The sequence below is a fragment of the Anguilla rostrata genome, unplaced genomic scaffold (assembly GCF_018555375.3).
Source record: "Anguilla rostrata isolate EN2019 unplaced genomic scaffold, ASM1855537v3 scaf1158, whole genome shotgun sequence".
Taxonomy (NCBI): Eukaryota; Metazoa; Chordata; class Actinopteri; order Anguilliformes; family Anguillidae; genus Anguilla; species Anguilla rostrata.
In genome coordinates, this window is record NW_026986486.1 from 6205 (window position 1) to 18178 (window position 11974).

The following is an 11974-nucleotide window of genomic DNA, read 5'->3' on the forward strand; positions in this document are numbered from 1 at the left end:
CCCTGGATTGACAGCGCACAAAAAAGGGAGATCAGTGGAAAATCATTATAATAACAATAATAATTTTCATGTTGAGAATTTGATAATACTGGGTGATAGAGCTACACAAGGCTGTGTATCAAAATGGCAAAACATAAGGTCAAGGGCATAAAGAACCTACCATTTATACAGCATCATGATGTACAGTTCCCATGAAAATATAAACCCTCCCCAAATTTTACTGTCCAGGTCTCTGTTTTAGAGTTAATGTTATTTCATTATAGCGAGAATTCTTTGGTCATCAACTGTATAGGTCCACCTTGGCCTACCAGGCCCTTTATGATTACTGAGCTCACCAGTGCTCTCGTTCTTAATGATGTTCCAAGCGGTTGACTTTGGTAAGCTTAAGGTTTGGCCTATGTCTCTGACAGTTTTTTCATATATCCCAGCCTCATAATGGCTTCCTTCCATTGGCATACCTTATAATTGTACCAAAGAAGCAATTGAACACACCTGACTAATCAGAAACACACGTGAAACCATTTGTCCTGAACATTATGGCATCCTGAAAATATGTACGTACATCCCCAATTCTAAAAAAGTCAAGACGGTAAATGAAAGGCAAATAAAACAGAAAGCAGTCATTTTTAAACTTTGACTTGAAAAATATTGCCCAAATTTAATAAGCGTTATTAAAAGAAATGGTGATGTTACACAGTGGTAAACACTCGACTGTCCTAACGTTTTTGGAGCGTGTTGCAGTCAACAGATTTAAAATGAGTGTATATTTTCAAAAAACAATTAAATTCACAAGGTAAAACATCAAATAATTTGCCGTTGTAGTGTTTTAAATATAGTACAGGGTAAATAAAATGTACAATATTTAACATTATCACTCCTTTTTGTTTTTATTAGCATTTTCCATACTGTCTCGGCTTTTTTGGAATTGGGGTTGTATGTATGTATAGAGAGTGCTGTCATTTCTACAGGGTGAAATCAAAATGTATTAAAATAACCTTTCATAAGAGCTGAGAGCTGATAGCTGCACTTTAACCACATGTGGATTGTTTGATTACAAATCTAAAATGATGAAGTACAGAACCAAGTAAAGAAAATACGGCTTTGTCCCTAACGTTATGGAGCTCACTTTATATAAAAATATAATTTCTGCTTCAGAAGTGGCCCATGAAGTAGGCTACTTGGCAAAAGCAGACCAATGCCAGTGCTTCTCTTAACACCCAAGCTCCGAGGAGCTTCAGGAGACCCAGCAGCCGCGGCAGCATGTGACTGCAGGGAGTCCGACTGCATGTGTGCCAGTTGTCACCTTGCAGCCTCGGTAAATCCGCCTGCTCCAGTCCCAGCCCCAATCCCATTTCATGCTTGTGCATATCAACCCTGCTAATACTGTTATGAAGGAAAATACAAATATAGCTTTACATTTATACTTGGCTGTTGTTGTGTTTATGTGTTTATTAAGAATTGTAATATGTAATGTTGTAATCCTATTTGTACTGTTGCAATAATTGATCCGATGTAAATACTTTGATAACTTTATATGTATTGATTCGGCAGAAAAGATTTCCTGATCCTCTCCATAATAAAATGGAGGTGGAGAACAAATATCACGTTAATATCAAACCTAAAAAAAGAAGAAGCGTTAACCGAGACACTTCTGTGAAGAACGAATCAATTACGAACGATTATTTATTTGCCCAAGGGTGGATTCGAACCCTCGTTTCCGCGGGACGGCGTTACACCTATACACGGCTGGCCCTTCTGTGACAGGCGGGGATACTGACCACTATACTAACGAGGACAAAGCTGGTTAGTGCGCCCCCTGTCGCCCGTGGCTTTACCCTGAAAATGCCAGTAAACACCGACGCGTTCTCTTCCACAATGTGTCCTAATTAGAAGGGAACATACGATGAAATTCACACGGGTTTTGTATGGGTTGTAGACTATTTTCCGTTAGTGCAGCTTGTGACATCTGTGAATTTGTTTGACAAGAATTTTTACATGTACGGTTGCGGCCAAAAGTTCACATGCACCAAGGCTTAAGATACTCAAACTCAGTTTTTCACGACCTCCGCACATTTCATGTTACCATACGTATCTTTTGGCTAGTCAATAGGGCATCTGCTTTGTTCACATCAGCGGTAATTTTACAACAGCCGATTAGAGACAGATTTATTTCCGTTTTAATTCATTCAGAATTCCAGATGGTCGCAGGTTTACATACACCAAGATGACTGTCTCCTTACACAGTCTGGAAGATTCCAGACATTGATGTAATGACTTTTTAGAAGCTTCTGATTGTCCAACTGTCATAATTAGGACTTCATTGGGAGTTTATTGGCACCTGTGGCTGCACTGAAGGGCCTACCTTTAGAGCCACTGCCTTGTTGCCCATGATACCATGGGAAAATCCAAGCAACTCAGCCAAGACCTCAGAAAAGAAATTCTGGACCTCCAAAAGTCAGGGTCCTCCTTGGGAGCAATTTCCAAACAACTGAAGGTACCACGAGCATCTGTACAAACAATTGTCTGCAAAATATAAAAATCTTGGGACCACAAAGACACTGCATCGTTCAGGAAGTAGGGAACAATTATCTACCTGGGCTGAACGAACTTTGGTCCGAAAGGTTCAACTGAATCCCAAGACAACAACAAAGGAGCTGGTGAAGGAGTTGGAGGCATAAGGTACCAAAGTATCTACATCCACCATTTCGAGAATCCTACATCGCCATGGCCCGAAAGGCTGTCGCGCAAGGAAGAAGCCCCTAGTCCAAGACCGGCATAAAAAAGACATTTTTTGAATTGGTTTGTCTGTAAGGGACAAGCACCAAAAACATTGACAATTGCAAATGTACTGTCCGACGTACTGTGCACGTGTTACCAGGCAAAGTATTTTTAAAAGAAACTGTTGCAGTCTTACTCAAGTACTTCATACTTTAGCATGCTTTGTGCAGAGATTTTGCTGCTTTAGCTCCCAGCGGAGCCCTGGCGGAAGATTTCTGTACGTCCTACCAGGCCCAGGCCCGGCAAATCCGAGGAATGCTGCAAACTTCGTGGCCGAAATAGCTCAGCTGGGAGAGCGTTAGACTGAAGATCTAAAGGTCCCTGGTTCAATCCCGGGTTTCGGCAGTGGGAGGTGTTTCATCTTTCGTCGCGTAGAGCTGAGCCCCTCTGCTTGAGTTTACCTCCTGCTTAAGCTGATACCGGTTCCACAGAGTGGAATCCAGTTCTAAGATTTGTAGTTTTTCCATTTAGGACTGTCGGGTCTTCGTGCGACCAAGCTCCTGAGATGTGGACCTGCATTAAACGCCATGTGTGGCAGTGTGGGAACATCGCTGTCAATCATCGTTTGTACTCCATTGTTGCTGATTACTTACTGGGCAGGGGCAATGTGAGAACAGCCTGTCTAGAAGGCTCTATTGACTTTTTGCCGAGGCGTGATTCAATTGCAGGTGAGAAAACGGCCTGAGATAAACTGGTTTCCCTTCTCATTTGGGTCCGTCCCAATACTCAAAAATGCACACTCCTTTCCTCCACTGCCACCTCGTCTTCGTGCCCCAGAGGCCGATCATTGTGTCCTCCCTATTTCCAATGTCCCAATATCGGATGAGACTAGCGAAACGGCTTCAGACTCTGCTTCTCATCACCTCCCGGCAAAGGATACATCGTGAGTATTTTATATTGGAATGCCAATAAAAAATCATCATCATATCACATGTATGCATCTATCAAAGTTAGCGTGAAGTATATCGTACTTGATTTATACTCAGCTCAGATCAGTCTAACAGGGATTCACAGTCAGTCCAGTGAACCTAATTTTATTAGTCTATGTATACTATGCAACTACAGTTCTAGCTAGGCCATACAACATGTCAGTGCTCCACAGAACATCACAATAATAGCTAACATATTAAAATGTAATAACATAATATTATCATGGGTTAACGTTACTTCCCTTACAGAAACGTTTATAATAGTGTGCCTTAAGCAGACTTTTTCTGGACTAAATCCCTGCTACTGGATCCCAGGTATTTCCAGTGCATCTTCACCTTACTTACAATACAGAAGTAAAATTAGATCACATTTTAAAGATATGGCATACAAAGTTTATTGGTAGTTCAGTAATGGCACACTTAAAGTGTAGCCCCAGGACATACTTTAATTATAATTAAAATGGACCAATTTCATTTTATAAAGTACTTAAACTATACTTTGAAAATGATCTTGATGTACATTATTATACTTAACAAAACTTTATGTACTACTACGTTTTTGTCAGGGAATCGTCTTGAGGTAAATTTCCATCAGCAAGCTATCGCTAAATAATCAAATATGGTAAAAGGAAACGTACCATCTTCATTACTGTCAGACAATAGCTAGCTTTTTGTCTTAAACCGTTAACGATTTAAATAATTTAATGCAGTTGTCTTACCTTTATAAATCATGCAAAATCCCACAGTGTTCTTCAGTATCGCAGTGAATGACAGAGGCTGTTGTCTTGATCTCTTCACAATGCAGACTGTCTAGACAATATGAACCTTTATTTGACTAGGAAGTCACGTTGAGATTAAAACCTTAAATGAGAAATAGCCAAGACAGGGCCAAAGCTATATGAAACGGCGTACAAAACAAAAACAACGACAACAGTAGCGCACAGAATAAACCAACCAACATGACAGAATACATGAACTTAAACAGTGTTAAACAAGTTCAGGGTTTAAAACAAGCACAGGTCACAGACCAAATATCAATTATCCGTCTTTTAAAATCTGGTAACGAGATGAGATAATCAAGTTTGAGCTTAGCCTGCAGCTCGTTCCAGGACCATGGGCCTTGATAGAACAAGATAGAACATCGCGTTCTCCTGTCATCCACATCTAATCGGTGCCATGCATTCAAAGTAAACAGTTGTGCTGCCACATTTGATTGACGAGTCCTGGTCGGTAAGAAATGGAGCTGCAGAGAAGGGAAGATTTGATAGGTAAGAAATTGATGGGAATGACGAGTCCCGACTGGTAAGAAATGGACCGAAGAGAGGGGGAGATTTGATTAGTAAGAAATGGACGGGCTGAACGAGACCCGACCGGTAAGAAATGGACCGGAGAGACGGGGAGATTTGATTGGTAAGAAATGGACGGGCTGAACGAGACCCGATTGGTAAGAAATGGACCGCAGAGACGGGGAGATTTGATTGGTAAGGAATGAACGGGGCAGAGCACGCCATTGGAAAGAAATGGAAGCGAAAATGGAAGAGCGACCCCGCCACTGGTTTTCGGGAGCTAGACTCTCCTGCTCTCGGTATTGCCAATTCCCCATTGGACCAGCTGAGCCGAAGCCGTATCCAGAATCCGCGGTACTGTCTGTCTTCAACAGTGTTCCCCCGGTTCCACCGAATTCCAAAAAAGAGCAGGGGCAACGATGAATCGGTCGGCCTTCTGGGCTCTGAGTCAATGATTCGAGTTAGGAATTTGGCGGGACGTGTCATCTTGTTCCGATGCGTCTTTGAATTCCTAGCGTAACTTCCACAATCTCTTGGTGTGAAAGCAATTACCCTATGGTTGCCGGCGATAGCTGACGGGATGACCTGTTCACGGGCCGGTTAGCTCAGTTGGTTAGAGCGTGGTGCTAATAACGCCAAGGTCGCGGGTTCGACCCCCGCACGGGCCAAGGCTCTCTGGCCTTCCCTTTACTACGTTTTTGTCAGTGTGGACAACAAAAACGTATTCTCCCCGTCGGGGAATTGAACCCCAGTCTCCCGCGAGGGAGCCGTGGATAGTTACGCTTAACTTCCCTTAACTTTTACCGTTCTTTCTCAACGGTAGTTCTTAACACTACGGATGTAATATATTTTCGGCCGCACGTATTTTTTCGCGGCGCTGTTCCGTCCCGAATGAATGAATGACAGCGTATAAACAAATAAATTTGAATATTAAATAAGGCGATTTGCGGTTATTTTGTGGTACCTACGCTTCGGTAAGTCTTAATAATTTTATTACAAACAGGTTCCTGTTTTATATTGATGTCATCGAGGTATTCTGTCATTATTTCAGCTAAAAGACCAGTCGTTTCATTTTTCCTATTTGACTTCATTATTCGTTTTCACGTCCCGTTTGTTGGCTTGTCCGTGCATAATAACACTTTCATGTGAGAATACTGCAGGTAAACGGGACACGTGTATACGTGCACGTTTGTGTCTCAATACATCAGCTATTATTACCGTGGCCCTGCAATCATATTAGGGTTTAGTTTACAATATGTTTCATTTCCCCCTCACTATATTATTGCTGGTATCATCGTCATTAATGGTATTGCCCCCTTTACATGTGCCTCGTGTAACACGTCACGGTCTGGACATACATTTAAAAAAAAATTATTATTACTTATTACACTATTGCTGTCAAGGCAATAAGTAATGCCATCTCTAATTGTTCATTGTCAGTACTGTCATTCAGCCATCTTAACAAACTCTTTCCTATGTATATGTTTCTATACTTACCATTATTATTATTATTATTAGTCAGTTTAACTATTCGATATACAACAGGACACAGTACAAATATTGCTGCCTCCACCTTCAGACAATACAGAATTTGTGTAATGCAATTCATATTAACTACCCCTCCTACCCTATCCCCTGGATTGACAGCACACAAAAAAGGGAGATCAGTGGAAAATCATTATAATAACAATAATAATTTTCATGTTGGGAATTTGATAATACTGGGTGATAGAGCTACACAAGGTTGTGTATCAAAATGACAAAACATAAGGTCAAGGGCATAAAGAACCTACCATTTATACAGCATCATGATGTACGGTTCCCATGAAAATATAAACCCTCCCCAAATTTTACTGTCCAGGTCTCTGTTTTAGAGTTAATGTTATTTCATTATAGCGAGAATTCTTTGGTCATCAACTGTATAGGTCCACCTTGGCCTACCAGGCCCTTTGTGATTACTGAGCTCACCAGTGCTCTTGTTCTTAATGATGTTCCAAGCGGTTGACTTTGGTAAGCTTAAGGTTATGGCCAATGTCTCTGACTGTTTTTTCATATATCCCAGCCTCATAATGGCTTCCTTCCATTGGCATACCTTATAATTGTACCGAAGAAGCAATTGAACACACCTGACTAATCAGAAACACACATGAAACCATTTGTCCTGAACATTATGGCACCCTGAAAATATGCATGTACATCCCCAATTCTAAAAAAGTCGAGACGGTTAATGAAATGCAAATAAAACAGAAAGCAGTAATTTTTAAACTTTGACTTGAAAAATATTGCCCTAATTTAATAAGCGTTATTAAAAGAAATGGTGATGTTACATAGTGGTAAACACTCGACTGTCCCAACTTTTTTGGAGCGTGTTGCAGTCAACAGATTTGAAATGAGTGTATATTTTCAAAAAACGATTAAATTCACAAGGTAAAACGTCAAATAATGTGCTGTTGTAGTGTTTTAAATACAGTACAGGGTAAATAAAATGTACAATATTTAACATTATCACTCCCTTTTGTTTTTATTAGCATTTTCCATACTGTCTCGGCTTTTTTGGAATTGGGGTTGTACGTATGTATAGAGAGTGCTGTCATTTCTACAGGGTGAAATCAAAATGTATTAAAATAACCTTTTATGAGAGCTGAGAGCTGATAGCTGCAATTTAACCACATGTGAATTGTTTGATTACAAATCTAAAATTATGAAGTACAGAACCAAGTAAAGAAAATACGGCTTTGTCCCTAACGTTATGGAGCTCACTGTATATAAAAATATAAATTCTGCTTCAGAAGTGGCCCATGCAGTACTTGGCAAAAGCAGACCAATGCCAGTGCTTCTCTTAACACCCAAGCTCCGAGGAGCTTCAGGAGACCCAGCAGCCGCGGCAGCATGCGACTGCAGGGAGTCCGACTGCATGTGTGCCAGTTGTCACCTTGCAGCCTTGGTAATTCCACCTGCTCCAGTATGTTGTAATCCTATTTGTACTGTTGCAATAATTGATCCGATGTAAATACTTTGATAACTTTATATGTATTGATTTGGCACAAAAGATTTACTGATCCTCTCCATAATAAAATGGAGGTGGAGAACAAATATCATGTTAATATCAAACCTAAAAAAAGAAGAAGCGTTATCTGAGACACTTCTGTGAAGAACAAATCAATTATACGATTATTTATTTGCCCACGGGCGGATTCGAACCCTCATTTCCGTGGGACGGCGTTACACCTATACACGGCTGGCCCGCGCGCGGGAGCCGTGGATAGTTACGCTTAACTTCCTTAACTTTTACGTTCGTTCTCAACGGTGTTCTTAACACTACGGATGTAATATATTTTTGGCACGGCGTATTTTTCCCCCCCGTATTTTTCCGTTTTTCCCCGCTGGCCCCGCGTGACAGGCGGGGATACTGACCACTATACTAACGAGGACAAAGCTGGTTAGTGCGCCCCCTGTCGCCCGTGGCTTTACCCTGAAAATGCCAGTAAACACCGACGTGTTCTCTTCCACAATGTGTCCTAATTAGAAGGGAACATACGATGAAATTCACACGGGTTTTGTATGGGTTGTAGACTCTTTTCCGTTAGTGCAGCTTGTGACATCTGTGAATTTGTTTGACAAGAATTTTTACATGTACGGTTGCGGCCAAAAGTTCACATGCACCAAGGCTTAAGATACTCAAACTCAGTTTTTCACGACTCCGCACATTTCATGTTACCATACGTATCTTTTGGCTAGTCAATTAGGGCATCTGCTTTGTTCACATCAGCGGTAATTTTACAACAGCCGATTAGAGACAGATTTATTTCCGTTTTAATTCATTCAGAATTCCAGATGGTCGCAGGTTTACATACACCAAGATGACTGTCTCCTTACACAGTCTGGAAGATTCCAGACATTGATGTAATGACTTTTTAGAAGCTTCTGATTGTCCAACTGTCATAATTAGGACTTCATTGGGAGTTTATTGGCACCTGTGGCTGCACTGAAGGGCCTACCTTTAGAGCCACTACCTTGTTGCCCATGATACCATGGGAAAATCCAAGCAACTCAGCCAAGACCTCAGAAAAGAAATTCTGGACCTCCAAAAGTCAGGGTCCTCCTTGGGAGCAATTTCCAAACAACTGAAGGTACCACGAGCATCTGTACAAACAATTGTCTGCAAATATAAAAATCTTGGGACCACAAAGACACTGCATCGTTCAGGAAGTAGGGAACAATTATCTACCTGGGCTGAACGAACTTTGGTCCGAAAGGTTCAACTGAATCCCAAGACAACAACAAAGGAGCTGGTGAAGGAGTTGGAGGCATAAGGTACCAAAGTATCTACATCCACCATTTCGAGATTCCTACATCGCCATGGCCCGAAAGGCTGTCGCGCAAGGAAGAAGCCCCTAGTCCAAGACCGGCATAAAAAAGACATTTTTTGAATTGGTTTGTCTGTAAGGGACAAGCACCAAAAACATTGACAATTGCAAATGTACTGTCCGACGTACTGTGCACGTGTTACCAGGCAAAGTATTTTTAAAAGAAACTGTTGCAGTCTTACTCAAGTACTTCATACTTTAGCATGCTTTGTGCAGAGATTTTGCTGCTTTAGCTCCCAGCGGAGCCCTGGCGGAAGATTTCTGTACGTCCTACCAGGCCCAGGCCCGGCAAATCCGAGGAATGCTGCAAACTTCGTGGCCGAAATAGCTCAGCTGGGAGAGCGTTAGACTGAAGATCTAAAGGTCCCTGGTTCAATCCCGGGTTTCGGCAGTGGGAGGTGTTTCATCTTTCGTCGCGTAGAGCTGAGCCCCTCTGCTTGAGTTTACCTCCTGCTTAAGCTGATACCGGTTCCACAGAGTGGAATCCAGTTCTAAGATTTGTAGTTTTTCCATTTAGGACTGTCGGGTCTTCGTGCGACCAAGCTCCTGAGATGTGGACCTGCATTAAACGCCATGTGTGGCAGTGTGGGAACATCGCTGTCAATCATCGTTTGTACTCCATTGTTGCTGATTACTTACTGGGCAGGGGCAATGTGAGAACAGCCTGTCTAGAAGGCTCTATTGACTTTTTGCCGAGGCGTGATTCAATTGCAGGTGAGAAAACGGCCTGAGATAAACTGGTTTCCCTTCTCATTTGGGGTCCGTCCCAATACTCAAAAAATGCACACTCCTTTCCTCCACTGCCACCTCGTCTTCGTGCCCCAGAGGCCGATCATTGTGTCCTCCCTATTTCCAATGTCCCAATATCGGATGAGACTAGCGAAACGGCTTCAGACTCTGCTTCTCATCACCTCCCGGCAAAGGATACATCGTGAGTATTTATATTGGAATGCCAATAAAAAATCATCATCAATCACATGTATGCATCTATCAAAGTTAGCGTGAAGTATATCGTACTTGATTTATACTCAGCTCAGATCAGTCTAACAGGGATTCACAGTCAGTCCAGTGAACCTAATTTTATTAGTCTATGTATACTATGCAACTACAGTTCTAGCTAGGCCATACAACATGTCAGTGCTCCACAGAACATCACAATAATAGCTAACATATTAATATGTAATAACATAATATTATCATGGGTTAACGTTACTTCCCTTACAGAAACGTTTATAATAGTGTGCCTTAAGCAGACTTTTTCTGGACTAAATCCCTGCTACTGGATCCCAGGTATTTCCAGTGCATCTTCACCTTACTTACAATACAGAAGTAAAATTAGATCACATTTTAAAGATATGGCATACAAAGTTTATTGGTAGTTCAGTAATGGCACACTTAAAGTGTAGCCCCAGGACATACTTTAATTATAATTAAAATGGACCAATTTCATTTTATAAAGTACTTAAACTATACTTTGAAAATGATCTTGATGTACATTATTATACTTAACAAAAACTTTATGTACTAACTCGTTTTTGTCAGGGAATCGTCTTGGGGGTAAATTTCCCTCGCAAGCTATCGCTAAAAAAAAAAAAAAAAAAAAAAAAAAAAAAAAAAAAAAAAAAAAAAAAAAAAAAAAAAAAAAAAAAAAAAAAAAAAAAAAAAAAAAAAAAAAAAAATAACCAACCAACATGACAGAATACATGAACTTAAACAGTGTTAAACAAGTTCAGGGTTTAAAACAAGCACAGGTCACAGACCAAATATCAATTATCCGTCTTTTTAAAATCTGGTAACGAGATGAGATATCAAGTTTGAGCTTAGCCTGCAGCTGTTCCCGGACCATGGGCCTTGATAGAACAAGATAGAACATCGCGTTCTCCTGTCATCCACATCTAATCGGTGCCATGCATTCAAAGTAAACAGTTGTGCTGCCACATTTGATTGGCGAGAAATGGACGGGCATGACGAGTCCTGGTCGGTAGAAATGGAGCTGCAGAGAAGGGAAGATTTGATAGGTAAGAAATTGATGGGAATGACGAGTCCCGACTGGTAAGAAATGGACCAAGAGAGGGGGAGATTTGATTAGTAAGAAATGGACGGGCTGAACGAGACCCGACCGGTAGAAATGGACCGGAGAGACGGGGAGGATTTGATTGGTAAGAAATGGACGGGCTGAACGAGACCCGATTGGTAAGAAATGGACCGCAGAGACGGGAGATTTGATTGGTAAGGAAAAGGACGGGGCAGAGCACGCCATTGGAAAGAAATGGAAGCGAAAATGGAAGAGCGACCCCGCCACTGGTTTTCGGAGCTAGACTCTCCTGCTCTCGGTATTGCCAATTCCCCATTGGACCAGCTGAGCCGAAGCCGTATCCAGAATCCGGGTACTGTCTGTCTTCAACAGTGTTCCCCCGGTTCCACCGAATTCCAAAAAGAGCAGGGGCAACGATGAATCGGTCGGCCTTCTGGGCTCTGAGTCAATGATTCGAGTTAGGAATTTGGCGGGACGTGTCATCTTGTTCCGATGCGTCTTTGAATTCCTAGCGTAACTTCCACAATCTCTGGTACGTTGTCTTTAAAAGTGTTCCCCCGGTTTTCCCCCGAATTCAAA

The 11974-nt window shown here is 41.6% G+C and overlaps 3 non-coding genes across 3 annotated transcripts; all 3 read left to right on the plus strand.

Annotated features, from left to right (window-relative positions):
* Nucleotides 1-3050: 3050 nt before the first annotated feature.
* trnaf-gaa (transfer RNA phenylalanine (anticodon GAA)) lies at nucleotides 3051-3123 on the plus strand. Its single transcript has one exon. It is a non-coding gene; the product is annotated as a tRNA-Phe (tRNA).
* A 2464-nt stretch (nucleotides 3124-5587) lies between these two features.
* Nucleotides 5588-5661, plus strand: trnai-aau (transfer RNA isoleucine (anticodon AAU)). Its single transcript has one exon. It is a non-coding gene; the product is annotated as a tRNA-Ile (tRNA).
* Nucleotides 5662-9678: 4017 nt separating this feature from the next.
* trnaf-gaa (transfer RNA phenylalanine (anticodon GAA)) lies at nucleotides 9679-9751 on the plus strand. The gene has a single exon. It is a non-coding gene; the product is annotated as a tRNA-Phe (tRNA).
* Nucleotides 9752-11974: the final 2223 nt, after the last annotated feature.